General features: G+C 40.4%; 1 protein-coding gene and 1 long non-coding RNA gene across 2 annotated transcripts in view; one reads left to right on the top strand and one right to left on the bottom strand.

The window, feature by feature from the left end:
- The window catches only part of RORA (RAR related orphan receptor A), a 701,886-nt gene that overhangs the window by 610,273 nt on the left and 73,393 nt on the right, over positions 1-18,220 (bottom strand). The window lies entirely within an intron of this gene.
- LOC118499049 lies at positions 5,294-15,222 on the top strand. Its single transcript, XR_004901554.1, has 3 exons — positions 5,294-6,382; positions 10,860-10,862; positions 15,211-15,222. It is a non-coding gene; the product is annotated as an uncharacterized LOC118499049 (long non-coding RNA).

Consider the following 18,220-nt stretch of genomic DNA (forward strand, 5'->3'; position numbering starts at 1 on the left):
TTATTTATTATAAACAAACACTAAATGAACACACAGTTTAAAAAAAAGCAGTTCTCTTAACAATGATTTATCTGGAAAAAAGAAAACATTCCTATTCAGGATAGCATCAGAAACAATAAAATACTTAGGAATAAAGTTAACCAAGGGGGTGAAAGATCTCTACACTGAAAACTCTAACACAGATGAAAGAAAGCAAAGTAAACACAAATAAACGAAAAGGAATCTTGTGTTCATAATTTGAAAGAATTAACATTGTTAACATGCCCCTACTATCCAAAGCCATCTACAGATTCAATGCAATCTCTTTCAAGATTCCAATGGCATTTTTCACAAAAGTAAAAAGAAAAAACCCTAATATTTATATGGAACCACAAAAGACATGAAACAGCCAAAGTAATCTCGGGAAAGAACAAGAAAGCAGGAGGCACCACACTTCCTGATTTCAAGCTATGTTATAAAGCTCTAGCAACAAAAATCATATGGTTCTGCAATGAAAACAAACACATAGATCAATGGAACAGAATTAAGAGACCAGAAATAAATCCAGGCATATATGGTCAACTAATATTTGACAAGAAAGCCAAGAATCCTCAATGGAAAAATAAGAAGTCTTTTCAATAAATGGTGCTAGGAAAATTGGATGTTCACATGTAAAATAACGAGCTCCCTATCTCACACCACTCACAAAATTAACTCAAAATGTATTAAATACTTAAACATAAGACCTGAAACCATAAAACTTCTAGACATAGGGAAATAGCTCCTTGACATGATTCTTAGCAATGATTTTCTTGGATACAGCACCTAAAGCACAAACAACAGATGAAAAATAAACAAGTGGGACAACATCAAACTAAAATGCTTCTGCACAGCAAAGGAAACAACTGCAAAATGAAAAAGAAAACTTATGGCCCTGGCTGGTGTGGCTCAGTGGATTGAGCACCAGCCTGCAAATCAAAGGGTCGCTGGTTCAATTCCCAATCAGGACCCATGCCTGGGCTTCGGGCCAGGTTCCCAGTAGGGGGCACATGAGAAGCAACCACCATTGATGTTTCTCTCCTTTTATTTCTCCCTCCCTTTCCCTCTCTCTAGAAATAAATCTTCATTAAAAAAAACTTATGGAATGGAAAAATATTTGCAAGCCACATATCTGAAAAGGGGTTTTTAAAAACTCATATAATTCAATAGCAAAAAAAAAAATTGAAAACGGGCAAAGGACATTTTTCCAAAGAAGTTCTATGAATAGCCAACAGGTACCTGAAGAGGTGCTTAGTATCACTAATCACCAGGGAAATGAAATTAAGGCCACAATGAACTATCACCTCACACCCGTTAGAATGGTGATAATCCAAAGGACATGAGATAACAAATGCAGACGAGGATGTGAAGAAAAGGGAAACCCTGTGCTCTGCTGATGGAGTTGTGAAATGGTGTGGCCATTATGGAAAATGGTATGGAGGTTCCTCAAAAATTAAAAACAGAACTATCATATGATCCAGCAATTCCACTTCTGGGAATATAACTGTAGAAAACAAAAACACTCTACGGGAGAAATATGTGCACTGCCATGTTCATAGCAGTGTTATTTCTGTTAACCAAGTCATAGCCTCAACCTAAATGTCTACTGATGAATGAATGGATAAAGAAGTAGTGTGTGTGTATACACACACACATACATATACATATACATATAATAAAGTTTTTTCAGCCATAAAAAGGAAATCCTGCCATTTTATGCAACAAAGGTTGTATTATGCTAAGTGAAATAAGTCAGACAGAAAAAGACAAATACCATATGATCTCACTTATATGTGGAATCTAAACACAAACGAAAACTCATAAGAAAAGATCAAATTTGTGGTTACCAGAAGTGGGGCATGGGGGCAGGAGGAGGGATTGGATAAAAGTAGTCAAATGGTACAAAATTCCAATTATAAGATAAATAAGTACTGGGAATGTAGTGCACAACCATGATGACTATAAGTAATATTGCTACATAATATATCTGAAAGTTGAAAGAGTGGATCCTAAGACTTCTCATCACAAGAAAAACACTTTTTCTTTTTATTTTGTACGTACATAAGATGATGGATGTTAACTGTGACAATCATTTCACAATATTGTAGGTCAAGTCATTGTACTGTATACTTTAGACTCACAAAGTGATGTATATCAATTATAGCTCAATAAACATGGAAAAATAAATAAGATGACTCATTCGAACAGGAAAAAGGGCAGTTCTTCAGGCTAAAGTGTTTCCATTAATATGTAATTCAGAGACACCAGGGCTGATGAACCAGCCCAAGACTGGCACATAATAACAATGGCAATTGTAACACAATGCCATTAATGGCAAAGAATTTGAAACTTTGTTCATAGTGCTTCCTGGTCAGGATATTATCTCTTCCTGAAGTTTACGCTCTTAAAAATAAGGCTCATAAATATGACATTTATTTTAAGTCCAATGACAAGAATAACCTCAGCTTTGCATATGATATTTCCTGGGATTTCCATGTTGTCATCCACCTATTCTTAGAAGACTTGGTCCATCACCTAGTGGCTGGAGACCCAAGCTAACAACAGTCAAAAAGGGAGGAGCACTGATCTCTCCAGATCCAAATAAATATGGCCAATATGTTCCAATATAAATAAAAATGTTTCAAAGAAATCTAGATATACTGACTCTAAAGCTGCCTTTTTAAAATTTTATTTTATTAAAAAAATTTTTAATCCTCAACCAAGGACAGTTTTTCATTGCTTTTAGAGAATGAGGAAGGGAGAGCAAGAAACATTAATGTAAGAGAAAAGCTTCGACTGGTTGCCTCCCGTACATGACCAGACCAGGGATTGCATGCAACCAGACCGAGGACTGAACCCACAACCCAGGTATATGTGCTGACTGGGAATCGAACACGCAACCTTTCTGTTATGGGACGACACTCCAACCAACTGAGCCACACCAGCCAGGGCTAAAGCTGCCTTCTGAATACCACAAAATCTGGCATGTTTTATTTCTCTCCAGGCTCTTCATCATTCATTTATTCTGCAGCATATACAATACAGGAAATATCAGCCACAATAGTTACTGGTGTAACTTTCAAAAATGTTCTGTCTCAAGAGAGAAAGACAGCCCAGACTTGAAGATCGAGGTTCACCTGTCTCCTATGTTTCTGAATATTAACCTTCTTAAAGAAACAGACCTTAAGCTCTTTCCTGCAAAATTAATATATTGCACATACATGTTCCCCTTTGTAATATGCTCCCATTCCTGGCAGCGTATGCCTGCAATAGAAGAGGCATCAGCCTGCAGCAGTGAATTACTGAGCCTGTTCAGTGTGCTGGGCCCTTCCAAGAGCAGACATTCTCCTGAGCTGCAACACACTCCTCCTCTCAGAACAGAGCCAAACTACAGTTAGCATTTTTTAATTTAAAACGTGTGCTTAGACGAGTGCCACTCTTGCTGAACAATCAATTTGCATTACGTTAAATTAACACAGTAATGAACAGCTATAAAATTACAGTTTTCATACATTAAATTTAATGATGAAATAATAGGTAATAGCAGGTTCCAATTCTGACAAATATCATACAATCAGTAAATCCACTCAACAGTAATGAATAACTTTAAATATCCCATTTCCTGGGCAATAATCTTGAAACAGGAGCATACAAATTGGAAAGTTACTGTCCATCAGGACAACATAATTAGCCTGGAAAGAGAAATACAAGGGGCTGTGAACCTGAAGCATACGGTTATGGTAAACTTTTCCATTTTGTATTTATACTGACTCATTTGGAAGAACTTAATACAGTATCACCTCTATTTTGACATGCTGTTTTCATATTATTCATTTTTATGCTAAAAAATGCTAACTCGCATGCTTGGAATAAGACCAGAACAAAGGTGGTAATTATTGGTAATCCAAGAAAGTGAGAAACATATGTATTTGATTCTTAAGACTCATTTGGGTTTTTTAATTAAACAACAAGATTTATTTTTATTCTTTTTTTCTAATTATCTATGTGCATAAGACACTTTTTTAAAAAAGAAGTACTTAAAAAAAAGTGACTCACACAGACGTGGGATGGAGCTAGATGGCTCGTGTATGCTGAACGACGCATGAATAAAAATGTTCGCAGAGCAGACTTGACACAGTATGAAAACTCACTGCTTCGGGTAGGCTGTCATTGCTCCCCGGGGCAAAGAAGACCCCTCTAAGAACGCTCAAATCGCAACGGGGCCTGTTTTAAGCGCAGATCCTCGGAATTCCTTTGCAAAATGTGCAGGCTTTCACAGTAAAAGAAATCCAAGTCCCTTCATGCCTCAGAATCAAACTAGTGCCACCAGCAAGGAAGTTTGTGAAGCGCAGACAGAGAAGCTCCTGCGAGGTGTGGGGAGGGCCTCTCTCTGCACAGCCCAGGCTGTTCTGTGGAACGCTTGTGTCCCTCCGATGTCAGGAGGTGCAGTTGTGCAAATGCTAGGCTAAACAAAGTTTAAGAATGTTTAAACTGCAAACTTCTCAGTCTTTAATATACTAATAAGCACTGGGAAGCAACAAAGGAGAGACACAGAAAGTAGGGCTTTCCCAAACTAAACTGACTGGGAAAATATTCCCCACAGACCACCACCCTCACCCTCACCAACCACCAGTGTTCCATGAAATTCAGTTTGGGTAGCATTTTGCCTGAAAAGACCCAAAGTTTTTTTTTTTGTTTTGGGGGGTTTTTTTGCTTTCTTAGAAAACAAAAACAAACATACCAACAAAGAAGAAAATTAAAACAATTTAATTCAAGACGTCAACTAGGACAAAAGAAAGAAGAGGCTCTTAATATGTCAACATGTGGATAAGTTAATAGAAAGCTTTTTGATTTGCAGGTGAGAAAATGTGACCAGGACCCACCTAGACTAGTAGCATGACAGTGACCCTCGGGCTTTATGGGCCTACTTCTGCTGGGGGAAGCGGAGCGCTTTGGAAGAGCCATGAGTTTGATTCTTCAGGACAATCTCTCGCTCACCAATCTCGTGAAGAAATCCAGCAAGGCCACTACAGGACAACACACACCTGTAGCCCTGCCTTGGAGGCTGCCACCAGGGCCAGGTGGGACACAGGGAGCCTAGTATCTGATGGGAGAAAAAGAACCTAAAAAAAAAATCACAGTAAAAAAACGAAAAGATGCTCCCCTAAAGGCTTTATGTTTTGTTTTCCCAAAATTCTAGCCTCTTTTCCGAGGTTTTCTTTCAAAACAGAGTTAAATAAATTGGACCGAATGGAGTTGCTACCTGATTGAAAGTTTCTCTCACACCAGAAAAGTTCTGCTAGATGCTGGAGGACACCATTTGGCACTTCCCAGGCTTCATTTGCACATTCTCAGTTGTACTGCTATAAATGTAACCACCGGTATGCATATACATTCACAGCACACTGAATGTACAATGTCGAACTTATTTTTCGGGAGAGAAAATGTCTCCTCAACATGTCAATTGTCTCATTTTACCAGTGTCTGCTCACTGCCAAAAATACAAAGACAGAAGAAGAAAACTTGGTTCTGACTTCACTCACTTTCTGTTCAGGCAGAAGGCCAAGCATAGTGCCTAAAATGTTCCGCCTCGAGGCCTCTGGGGACAGGGGCTTTGGGAGCAAGCGAGGAATGCCATTTCATGGGGAGGTGTGCCTGATTGACAACAGCCCCCTGTCAAAATTCTACTCTTCTTGAAGATCCATTTTAAATGTCATCTCCTTCAAGAAATATTCTATGATGTTTCCACCCAGATGTGAGCTCTCTCTCACTCGAATGGTTCTCTGCTAGAACTCCAGAAAATGCCTTGAGAGTGTTAAATTAGTTCAACAAGGAACCCATTAGACTGAAGTGTCTCTAATGCCCTGGTGGCCTATGAAAGCAAACGAAAATCTAAGCCTGTAAATGCCTCAAGGTTATGAAATCAAACCAATAAGGACAATCAATCACAAACAGCCAATAGGCTTTAAACTATAGCCAGTCAGGTAATTCCTTTCTTTGCTTCCACACTTTCTCTATATAAGTCTTGCCCCTGAGCTGCTGCGGGCAGAGTACTCCTAGTCACTGCTGGTTTGGCACTGCTAGATTCAAGTAGATTTTTGCTCAAATAACCTCTTAAAATTTTGAATATGCCTCAGCTTCCCTTTTAACAATGGAAAGCACTGGTTCCATAGGAAAGGAACTTTCCTGGTTCCGTAAGTTCCAATGCTGTACAGAAGAGTTGAAGAATGATGCATATAAACCTACACATATGTGGGCAACTGATTTTCAACAAAGAAGCCAAAAACGGAGTGGAGAAAGGCAAGTCTCTTTGATAAACAGTGTTGGAAAAACTGGAAAGCCATGTGCAGAGGAATGAAACTACGTTGCTATCTGACATCACACACAAAAATTAACTCAAAATGATTAAAGGCTTAAATATAAGACCTTAAACAGTTAAATACATGGAAGAAAATACAGGCATTAAACTTATGGACGTTGGTCTTAGAGGGGTCTTGTGAACTTGACCCCAAAAGCAAGAGAAGAAAAAGCAAAATAAATAAATGGGACTATATCAAACTAAAAGGCTACTGAACAGCAAAAGAAACCATCAATGAAACAAAAAGGCAACCCACCTGAATGGGAGGAGATATTTGCAAATGATACCTCCCATAAGGGGCTAATATCCAAAATATATAAAGAACTCAAACAACTCAACAACCACAACAACAACAAAACCCACAAACAATCAGATTAAAAATTTTCCAAGGAAGACATATAGATGGCCAACAGATACATGAAAAGATGCTCAACATCACCAGGTATTAGGGAAATGCAAATCAAAGCCACAATGAGATACTCCCTCACACCTGTTTAAAAGGTTATTATCAACAAAGCAAGAAGTAACAAGTGTTGCAGAGAATGTGGAGAAATGTCAACCTTTGTGTAATGTCCATGGGAATGTAAATAGGTGCAGACACTATGGAGAACAGTATGGAGGTTTTTCAAAAAATTAAGAATAGGGTTACCATAAGACTTGGAAATCCAAAGTCAGTGTATCTTCTCCCAGAATTTGAAAACATTTATTCATAAAAATAGATGTAGCCCTATGTTCACTGCAGCATTAGTCACAATATCCAAGACATAGAAACAACCTAAGTAACCTTTAACAAATAATTGGATAAAGAAGATGTGATATATACAGATAATGGAATACTATTCATCCATAAAAAATGATGAAATATTGCAATTTGCGACAACATGGATGGATCTCAAGGGTATTATGATAACTCAGATGAAAAACAACAAGAACTACAGGATTTCACTCATATGTGGGATATAAAACAAAGAGCAACATAAAAAACACATAAAAGAAAAAGATCACAGACACAGACAACAGAATGGTGGCTACCAGAGGGGAAAGGGGTGGGGGGAGGATGCAGAGAGTAACAGGGGTCAAAAACAAGTTGACAAAAAAAGACTAAACTGTGGGTGTGAGCACACAGTACAGAGTTATATAAAAATGTACACCCGAGATTTATATAATGTTGTCATCAACTGGCATCACCCCAATAAATTTAATTTAAAACAGGAGGGTCCAAACCACAGATGAGGAGCTGGTGAGCCAGGGAATGCCGAGGAGAACCGGAGATCTTAGTCAGGAGCAGCCCACATGGGCCGTGGGCCGGGGCGAGGGGCGCAGGAAACCCAGAGCAGAGGCACAGGGGCTCGGCTCAGGGCAGATTTGCCAGGGCCAGCCCTTTGTCTGGGTTTTAACACTGGTCCTCTAGGGCAGATATGGAAGAAGAACCTACTGAATATTCATATTGGGGAATATTTTTAATCTTCTGTTATTGACGGTGAGCAGCAAGCACAAAATACACCAAACAACTTGCAAACTCACTCAAACCAAATAAATAAATGAAAAGAAAGGCTGATGAAACCCTTGACAAGCAGCTTGTCAAAAAAAGGCTGTTTTTCATGCAAGAAACCTCCTTTCAGAAGCCTAAATCCTACCAACTTCCATTCTATTTGCAGTATCCTTATCTGTTAATATCACAACCCGAAAGTGTAAATTGGACCCCCCAAAAATCCTTTTTATTTTTAAAGCCAAAAGCTGCTCAAGGAGTCACATTTCAAAAGGCTGTATTTAGAAAGGGGTGCATACTGACTTCTGGGGCTGAAGCAACGTTCACAGGCTTGTCTTATGTACAATGTTCTTCAATATATGTTCTTAGGAATACATCTTCATGATGAGTGAGGTTTGGAACTGATGCAGAATTTGGAATAAAGACTTTATCAGAGCAGCCTGTGGCTGAAGCAGTTTTAAGCCAATGCACGTTATTGTGTAATAATCGTATCCTCTGTTACAAAGTCTAACACTATTGCTCAGGACTAGCGGCAAGACAACAAGAGAGAAAAAAATGAATTAAAATAAATTAAAAAAATAAAAAGCAAAATGATCCAATTTAATCCCACTGTCCAGCATGAGAAAGAAGAAAACAGAAACCTGGGAAAAGGGCTTTTTTTCTTTAAATTTTAGAAATCTATTAGAGGATTAACCTCAAGAGGACTTTACAAAGAAATCAGTGCCTTCAAAGATGCAACAACTGCTGAGACCCAATGAGACGGTATCAGGGTTTGATTTCACAAGCATCAAGTCGACCCCACCCATCACAGCCTGAGTGAGAACAGGGAGCGAGGCTCCACCGGATACACAAAAAGGCACTGAAAGCCCACCTGGTAGGTCACCACCAGCTCCATGCTTTAAGTATTGTCAGGCCACCCTGAAAAATACAAAGAGGTCACCTGTGGAAGACACAGAAAGAAACGACCACCACCAATTTGCACTTGAGCTTGGATTGGCCAAATGGTTCATTCACAAATGTACACTTTGGGAGGAAGGAGAGTGACTGGGTCCTGGTGTCCTGCCCAGGACTGCCACCAGGTGGATCCTGACCTAAGTGTGGAAGAGGCAGGAGGCTGAGGTATGGGGAGGGTCTCCAAAGAAATTATAAACTGGGGGAGAACTATGACATTTACCCTTCTCACATTTTGCCACAGGATAACAGTGTGAATATGTAAAGATTTCTAATTTCAGAATGCACACAATATAGACCAACGTATAATGGGTTTCTTGTTACCCTAAATATCTCCAAGGTTTCTCCATGGCTTCCCAGTGTTCCAGCTGCATACCACAGCTCCCCACCTTCCCATCACACAGGCCAACTGCTCGGCACCGGCGGCGTTTCTTCCTGCCTCAGGAATACAGGCACATCTCACTGTATGGCACTTCGCTTTATTGCACTCCACAGATGTTGCCTTTTTTCTTCAAACTCACTGAAGCCAAGACTCTCCACCAGCAAAGAGACTGTGACTTCGTTGTGATACTCGCTTTATCACGGTCATCTGGAAAGGACCCGCAATATCTCTGAGGTCTGCCTGTGCATCTGTTAGCCTCTCCACCCCCTTCTCAGCTCGAAAAGGACAGGCCCAGCCTGGTCAATTAATAATATAATATTCTCCTCTAAAAACATATTTAGGGAATCACTGAAAAAACACTATTAATAAGCTGTTTCATGCTGATTCACATTAAAATACTTAAATATGTATTCAGGAAAGAAAACTTCCAAGTTATTTTTTCAAAACAGCTTTAACACTCATTCCAAACCTGACAAAAATAACCCGAGAAAGAAAATTCAGACCAATCCAACTTATAAATAACGATGTAAAAATATTAACTCAAACATTAGCAAACAAAATCCAACACATCAAAGAATAACATATCATGACCAAACAGGGCTACCAGCATCATTCAAAAACAGAACTTGTACTTCTAAAATTTATAATGTTTATACATTAATGGATAAAGACCATATGACAATTTCCATAAGTGCTAAAAACGCATTTAATAAAATCAAAATCCATATGATTTAACGTGCTCATAAAATAGGAATCTATGAATACTTTATACGAAAAAGAAACATATAAATATATCTTGCCTGGATGGGTGTGGCTTGGTGGGTTAGGTGTCCTCCCCCAGATCAGTCACTGGTTCAATTCCTAGCCAGGGCATATGCCAGAATTGCAGGCCAGGTCCCCCCCCAGTTGGGGTCATGTAAGAGACAACCAATCAATGTTTCCTCTCTCATGTAGATATTCCTCTCCTTCTCTTCCTCCCTCCCTTCTCCTCTAAAAATAAATAAAATCTTTAACTAAATATATAAATAAATACATCTTAACTCAAAAGCCAGAATCAGGCTTAATGGTGACACATAAGCAGCATCCTCATTAAGACAAAAATGGCCACGACCAGTAATACCCTATAATTTTACATTTTCCAATGCAATTAGGAGAAAGTCATTGTTATGGACAGGATGTTGGTGTGCTCAACCTCCAAATTCATGTGTTCAAGTCCTGAACCCCAGTGTAGCTTTATTTGGAGGGAGGTTGTGAAATTGAACAAGGTCATAAGGGTAGGCTCTGATCCTACAGGACTGGTCCTTACAAGAAGCGATACCAGAGAGCTCACACTGTAGCCCCCTTCATGCTCCTCACCTTGGGCTTCAGCCTCCAGAACTGTGAGAAATAAATTTCTATTGCTTAAGCCCCCACCCCAGGTAACGTATTTTGTTATGGCAGTCCAAGCAGAGTCATGTAGTCATGAATAATAAAACTTATAAAGGAAGAGACAATTATTATTTTTGCAGATGATACGTATATGAACCTAGAAAATCAAAGAGAGTCAACTGAAAATGAATCAAAACATGAAGAGAGAATTAAGGCAGATGAATTACAAAACTAGCATACAATTAATAGCTTTTATTATATAAACAAAAGCTATTAGAAGATATAGAAGGTAGTATGTACAAGAGCAAAAAGCATACTTTTTCAAGAAATAAATTTGAAAGTACATAGAATTCATTAGAAAAACTTTAAAATCCTACAGTGAGATAGGAAAAATGACAAATTAGTGGAAACATGTATTTTGCTCATGAGTGGAAAATACACTGTAACATTTTATTTTCCCCAAATCACTTTATAAATTTAATATGATCCCAATAAAAATGCCAGTAAGAGTATTTCTGAAACTTGGAAAGTTAATTTTAAAATGCACATAAAATACTGACCTGTGAGAATTTTCAGGATATATAGGGTTATTAACCCAACTGGATATTCAAACATATTATGAAGCTAAGGTAATTAAAACAGTTTGTTACTAGCAAAAGAACAGTCAGAAAAATAGAACAACAATAGATCAGGAACAGATATAATACATATAGAAATTTACTTTATAATAAAGTTGGCAACTCGGATGTGGAAGAATGATGGATTAACCAATAAATACGTTGGTACGACTGGCCAGTTACTAGGGAGAAAAATATGCAGGTTCTATTCTCATGTCTTACATCAAAATACATCCCAGATGGCTCAAAAATGTAAATGTGAAAAATAAAGTTGTTAGAACAAAAAAATGAGAACATTAAAAAAAGTCTTAACATAAGGAAGGCCCTACTAGGCTAAGGACAAAAAACCAAATGCCATATCAAAAAAAGAAAAATAAAGAAAAACTAATAAATTTGCATCAGCATTTGAAACATTTGAAAGGCAAAGAGTACCAACAACAATGTGGGGAAAAATGACAGAGGCAAAAATATTGGCAACTTAGAGAAACAGCTAATGTGTCCTAAGTAGAGCACCTTTAAACCACTTATAAAGGGACCGAGAACTCAGCTTTAAAATGGGTATGGTTAGGGGTATACGTTGGGCTCTCTGGGAATCAGATTTAGAAACGGAGAACAGAGTGCAGGAGGCTCACTGGGGAGTGTTCCCAGGACCACCCCCGCTATGGGGAAGAGAAGGAACCAGGACTGCACAGATGAAGCTGGGCAGTGCTGAAACCATAGCCAAGACGTCCACCAGTTGGACTGGCAGCTCTGGGGCTGGGGCTTCCAAATGGGTAGCGAAGGGGTTGAACCCTTATGATCCCAAACTGACTGATCACTGGACATGGGTATTTGCAGGGAGGGGGTGAGACCCTTAGGCTAGTGGTCTCTCTTCAGCTGAAGCAACCCCCAGAGTGGAGCTGGCAGCTTAGTTCCTTCCTCCACAGCCTGTGTAGCAGCTGAGGGAAGGGGGCTTCCTCCTGAGCAGCCCTCTGAGTAGCTGAGCACAGCAGGGTCTGCTCTTGTGAGTGCAGTTCACAGAAAAAGAAAGGCAAATGGCTAATCCACATAAAAAGATACTTAACTTCATTCTCAAGAACAAAATGCAAATTAAAAAAACAATGAGTGCCATTTGTCCTACTAGAGAAACAAAGATTAAATGGCTGCTGAGGCAGAGTTGTTAATTTTGATACTCTCACACACTATTGAGAGGAATGTGATTCCCTACCAATCTTCATGGAGGATAATTGGGCCTATCTTTCTAAATCAAAAGTGCACTCACCCTTGGACCCAGCTTCTCCACTTCTAGGAACTGTTCCTACAGATCGATTCACACGTGTATCCAAAATACACGCAAAGCCTGTTAACGCTGGTTACTTCTGGGGACTTGGTCCAGAAGGAAGGGATGGGAGCTGTGCTTCATTGTCTATGCTTCCATACTACGCTGGTATTCTTTACTCTGTACATTTATTACTTTAAAATCCTAATGGTCAAGAGAAAATCGGAACATGCAATTGAAATTTCTACTTATAAAGATACCTTTATGGCCTGTGACTTAAGATTTTTCCACACCTAACAGAACTCTCTTTTTGTTTCTGTACTCCTGTAGCGGGAATATCTCCTGATTCTCTTACAATCAATATCATAAGCTTACTCCTATATGCAACAATCTGTATAAAGTCTCCAAATGTATTTATCTTCTGCATAGGAAACTATGCCAATTTAACTCAAATCCTAGTAGTTCTTAACACTTCTGGAGAGGAAACTGAGTTGTTGAAATACTATGTGCCAGTTATGCTAATTGGTATTTAATATATATTCCAATTTAATCCTAAAAAGCCTATGAGTTATGTGTTATTGCTCCCAACTTACTTATAGGAAAACAGAGTGCACAACAGTTAAATGACCAGTTCTGTGTAGTCCGATTAAAGTACCCGAGTCCAGCCCTGATCCAGATGTTTACCTACCCCTTTCTACACATCCTTCTGCCTGACATTTTTGGGGGGAGGAGAGGGGCTTCCAAAATGTTTTGTAAGCAGACATTGGGAACCTACATTAAATATAAGTAGTATGATTTCCATTTTAAAGAAGAAAGGACTGAAAAACTGTAACAGGCAAATGTCTCCTTCCAGCTCAGGAAACTAAAATTTCACGTATTAGAATGCCAGTCTTCACCCTCCCTACTATCTGCTTTTGAGTGCACTTGAATCTGCTCGTAAACCTCTCACTAAAAAAGAATTCAAAGTAGGTGGGATCTCTGCCCCAGTCTTCCTTGTTGGGTTGCCATGAGAAGAAGGATTAGAGGAAATACCTTGAGCCAAGAGAAGGGGTAGGAGTCCAGCACAATTGTTTCCCTTTCAGTCATTAAACTCAAGGCCAAGTAATGGGAATCCATGTATGTTTGAGTGAATTATTTGAATCTGTGGGGAGAAAGGGGACCCACCAAGTCCTGAGACAAAAATCAAACAAACAATAGGGGCATGAAGTGAAGAGTGCCTTTCTTAAATGTCGAGGTAATTTAATCAGCTAGGGGATGGTGGGTACTTGCAGTGAGCTCCTACGTATAGGAGGCAACCACTTCCCAAATGAAAACAGCCAATGTTACCAAAAATTAGGCTTGAGCCAAAACAGCAGAAATATTTTTTAGAAGATTTTAATTATAAGCAATCAGAGTAAATGATGGGTTCACTTAAAAAACATACAGCACTGACAATTTTGAACCTAGATGGCGTCACTGTCATCCAGAGGAGGGACAGGATCGCTTCTGCTCCACTGACACTGTTTATCATCTCGCCTGGACCCTTCAGGAGAGACTGCTCTGTGTCTCACCGCTGACTGTCTGTTGCCACCTACACGAAGGATCGACATTAAGTCCCTACCAGCTGCTTACCTCAGAAATGCCCCCTCCCAAAGAAAACCATAAGTTGTAGCTGCTTTAAAACTCTAAGAAAGGAGGATGACTCTAAATATACCCCCAACACACTCACGGTGCACAGAGCAACTTTCATCTATAATTTAGAAAATGGATGCAGCTCAGCAACAGTTAAAGACTAATTTCTTATGCTTTTTGTGCATTTACATAATTGATTCGCTAGATAATGCACTCTGCTTCCTTATTTAATAAACATGTTAATGATTTCAGACAATTACTCAAAACTGCCTACAAGTGTCTGCCTAAGAAAAGCAACAAAAAATAATTAAAATGAAAATACACACCAAAAGGCACATCTTTCATATCACATTACACAAGATATTAAGTCAATATGTCACCCTGTCACCAGTCACTTGCTACCTGCTGTTATACATTTATTCAAATTCTAATGTATTAGCTGAGGCTGGGACATTGGTTAGACTCCCAAGCGGGCGAACACGCAGAGGGAGAGAATAAACCTGGTGCTTTGTCAGGGTAGAGGCGGTGAAATAGCGGCAGCCGAGGAGGGGGAGGCAATAAAACAAGGGCTAGAAACAGAAGGTTGAAGCAGACGTTTTCACAAGAAAACCCTCTCCAGGCAATTCGTGGTGGGGGGCAGTCACGGGAGAACTAAATGGATTCCATTTCCTCTGCCGCCCCTGAGCACTTGGAGAGCACCAGGCAGGCCAAACATCACAATAGGTCCGATTCTGGCAGATGCCTCATGCATTCTGGCCATTTTCAGGCCGCCTTATTTTATTCCCTAGAACTTTCACATGAGGCAACCACAAAGCCACGGCCTAAACTGCAGACACTGACAACACCTGTGACCAGGGAATCTTTGAAATAAAACACAAGCCTCCAGTCCCACTCCCCCTGAGGGGCACTGTGAGGATGGGGAGGGGCACCGAAGATGTTCATATGCTGAGCAGCTGTGACGTGGGCCATCCGTGGAGCTTGGCTGTCCACTTGCGCTTGATTGGCTCTTTCTGCTCCTGTTGGAAGCCAAGCTACTTGGGCACAGCAAGTTCCAGCCACCTTTCTGACCCTTCAGGAAAAGAGAGGAGGGTCACCTGACAGGTGCAACAGGACAAGGCAAAAGGAGTGTGGAAGTTTCCAACCCTTGCTAGAGGCTAGCTGACTCTGGTTCAGGAAATCCTGGCTCCAGCACTCCTGGAAGACAGACAGTTACAGGCAAAAATAAACAAATAAAATTGAGGAGAAATGGGCCTTCCGTCAGTAACTTCTGATTCTGGAAGAAAGGGTGGCGAGAAGAATAAGTAAGCAGGGAGGCTGTCTTAAGCAGGTGACACTCGTTTCACATTTCTAAGCCCAAGTGACCTGGATAGAGACAGTCATGGTTGCAGTTCTAAAACAGGAGTCACTGGTCAGTAGGCAAACAGGTGTGTGGGTGATTTTGTGTGTGGGTGAGTGTGTGTGTTCATTTTTTAGGCATCTGACCTGCCTGCTTCACTGTATAAGCTCAACCTGCTTACACCCTGGGCAGCATGCAGAGGAAAGGGTGAGAAACAGGGCAGGCCAGAAACAAGGACAGGCCATTCAGCCTTACCCTAAGAATGATGCACTTTATCAGGAAGGTTATAGCGAGCCAACTGCCAATCTGAAACAGAATGATAGGGTCTGTTTGCTCCTGGAGTGATCAGTCTGGCAACAAGGTGAAAAATGGTGTGACAGGGACCAAGAGATCAATGAGGAGGCTGTTCCATCAATCCTGGTGAGAAGGGGACTGAAGGCATGGACTGAGGGTGTGCAATGGAGGCTGAGTGAAGTGGGCAGCAATGTGGACAAAGAGAAGGGCACGGGCATTCCAAAGTCAGGCCAGGAGAGTGAGGGGAAAGGTGGTGCTGGTCTCTAGGGGTGAGAGGGGAACAGGAAGGAGCACAAGGTATGGGGAGGATGGAGGAGGAGGGCATCAAGCTCTGCTTCACACACTTTGGGAGTCAGGTGCCTGAGGTCCATCCAAATGGAGGTGTTCAGAAGCTAATGCTAGATTTCTGGCTTGTTAGCTCCACCTTGCCAGATATTAAACAGTCTGCTAGGCTATAGTGATGTGTCACCTGGATCACCACATCACTTTGCTCACTAATGGAAAGTTCTCCCTAGTCTCGAGAAATGGCCAAAGCATGAAAGAATGGATTTACTCCTATTAAGTATTATTAAAAGACCTAATAAATTAATTCATTCAAACCACCTCTCCCACCCCCAGAAAAGAAAGGAGAACGGAGAGAGGGTGGGAGGAACTGCCTACTGATGTTTATCACATTCTTGCAATGTCATGGCCAATTCATTCAGGTCAGAAAGTGGAACAGATAACACCCTGACCAAATGTTCAATATTATTAAGACGCCCTTATAAATCTACTCAGCAGTTACATAGAATCAGATTACAATGGGATCATGTGGTCTGACTAGTCCATGAGGGAAGGAGGCCTGGATGATCTTTTGTATGGGCCAACAACACCTACCCAGGTGACCCGTTTTGAAGGCCGATTAAACAGAGTGAGCTCACACACCCTGCACACAGTGCACCTGATGCAGAGAGACAAGGGCAGCTGTATCTGTGGATGCATCTGTTTCAGATTCCTTCCCATGTGCTTGTTAGACAGGCCCTCAGGCCAGCTCTGTTGGGGCTTCGCATCAGGCAGTTTGCTCTGTTCCCCTTGATGATGCTTCAACAAATGGACAGAAACTACATCTGGCAATTCCAAATGCTGAGGTGGGGTTTATGTAATCAGGTGTGACTCAGGACTTAGGGACTGCATCTAGTCAGCTGCCTGTTCCTGTGCTGTCACCTACACAAAAGACAGCCCTGTCACCAGCTTCCATGAGAAACTCTTGGCTTACTATGATCATTCCTGTTATTGAAGATCTGTGGGACCATAGGGAGGAGTCCCCATTAGATGCTCTCCTCCCTCCTCTCTCTGTGCTCACCTCCCTCATCTGTGGCCCTTCCTGTCCCTCTTCATCAACAAAGAAACCTTAACTTTGGTTTGAAATGTAGGTATGCCAAAGTCTACCTTCTCTCCTACAGAGAGGCCATCAAACAAATTTCTCATCAAAAGAACCCTACTACCACTAGTGGGAAAAAGTTATTTTAGCTGCTAGGAAGATACCATTCTTTCTCAAGTGTTCCTTTTTCATTTATTCATTTCCTTTTCTACTCCCCTCCAGAGAGGATTTGAAGGTGCTTACAGCAGATATGTCATAAAGAAAATCAGAAAGCCATATACCAACCCCATAATAATCAATGTAACTGTTGAGATTCAACATGAACATCAGCCAGGAATCACAGGTAGCCACAAGAAAAGGTAAAGTGCTTAGGGAAAGCTACCTGTTGTTTAGGATCTGAAATGATGAAATATACCAACATCTCAGTGAGTTCAAAGAAGCTTTCAAAGCATTGACTTGGGAAAGCCAAATTATTGGATAAGAGCTCCCATTTCTCCTCTGTAATGTTCACATGACTTCATCCTGTTTTATACTGTCTTTATTTGATGAATTACTTGAGCAAAGAACAAACACTGGACTAGGGTTTGTTCCTGATGCCCTGACCAGTGTGGCTCAGTTGGTTGGGTATCATTCTACAAAACAAAAGGCTGCCGGTTCAATTCCTGGTCAGGGCAGATGCCTGGGTTGCAGGTGCAAGAAGCAACCAACTGACGTTTGTCTGTCACATGGATGTTCTTCCTCCCTTCCCCTCTCTCTAAAAGTATATAAATAAAATCTTTTAAAAAATTATTTCCTCACATAATGCCTAGTTCTGCCATAACTAGCCAAAGTCTTAGGAAATAGCTTCACCTTTCTAATAAAATAAGAGGCAAGAACCAAAGAGCCTTTTCTATCCAATGTTATAGGATTTTTAATGTATCATTCCATTTTTTTAAAATTTAGGAATATCACACCTGGTAAAACTCCTCTGTATGTGTACAAACAGGACTAAATCCTCCTTCTAGAATAAATTAATTCTTAAGCTTTTATGTTTTTGGAGGTGTCATATGACTCAATACTCTATGACTCTCTTTGATAATAAGCCACGTTATGACAAGGGGCATTCTATCATATTTCTTAGAAATAAAAGAAATATGCTATTGGAAAGTCAGTTGTGAAATGCTTACTGGCCTTATTTG

Source organism: Phyllostomus discolor, chromosome 1 (genome assembly GCF_004126475.2).
Source record: "Phyllostomus discolor isolate MPI-MPIP mPhyDis1 chromosome 1, mPhyDis1.pri.v3, whole genome shotgun sequence".
Lineage (NCBI taxonomy): Eukaryota > Metazoa > Chordata > Mammalia > Chiroptera > Phyllostomidae > Phyllostomus > Phyllostomus discolor.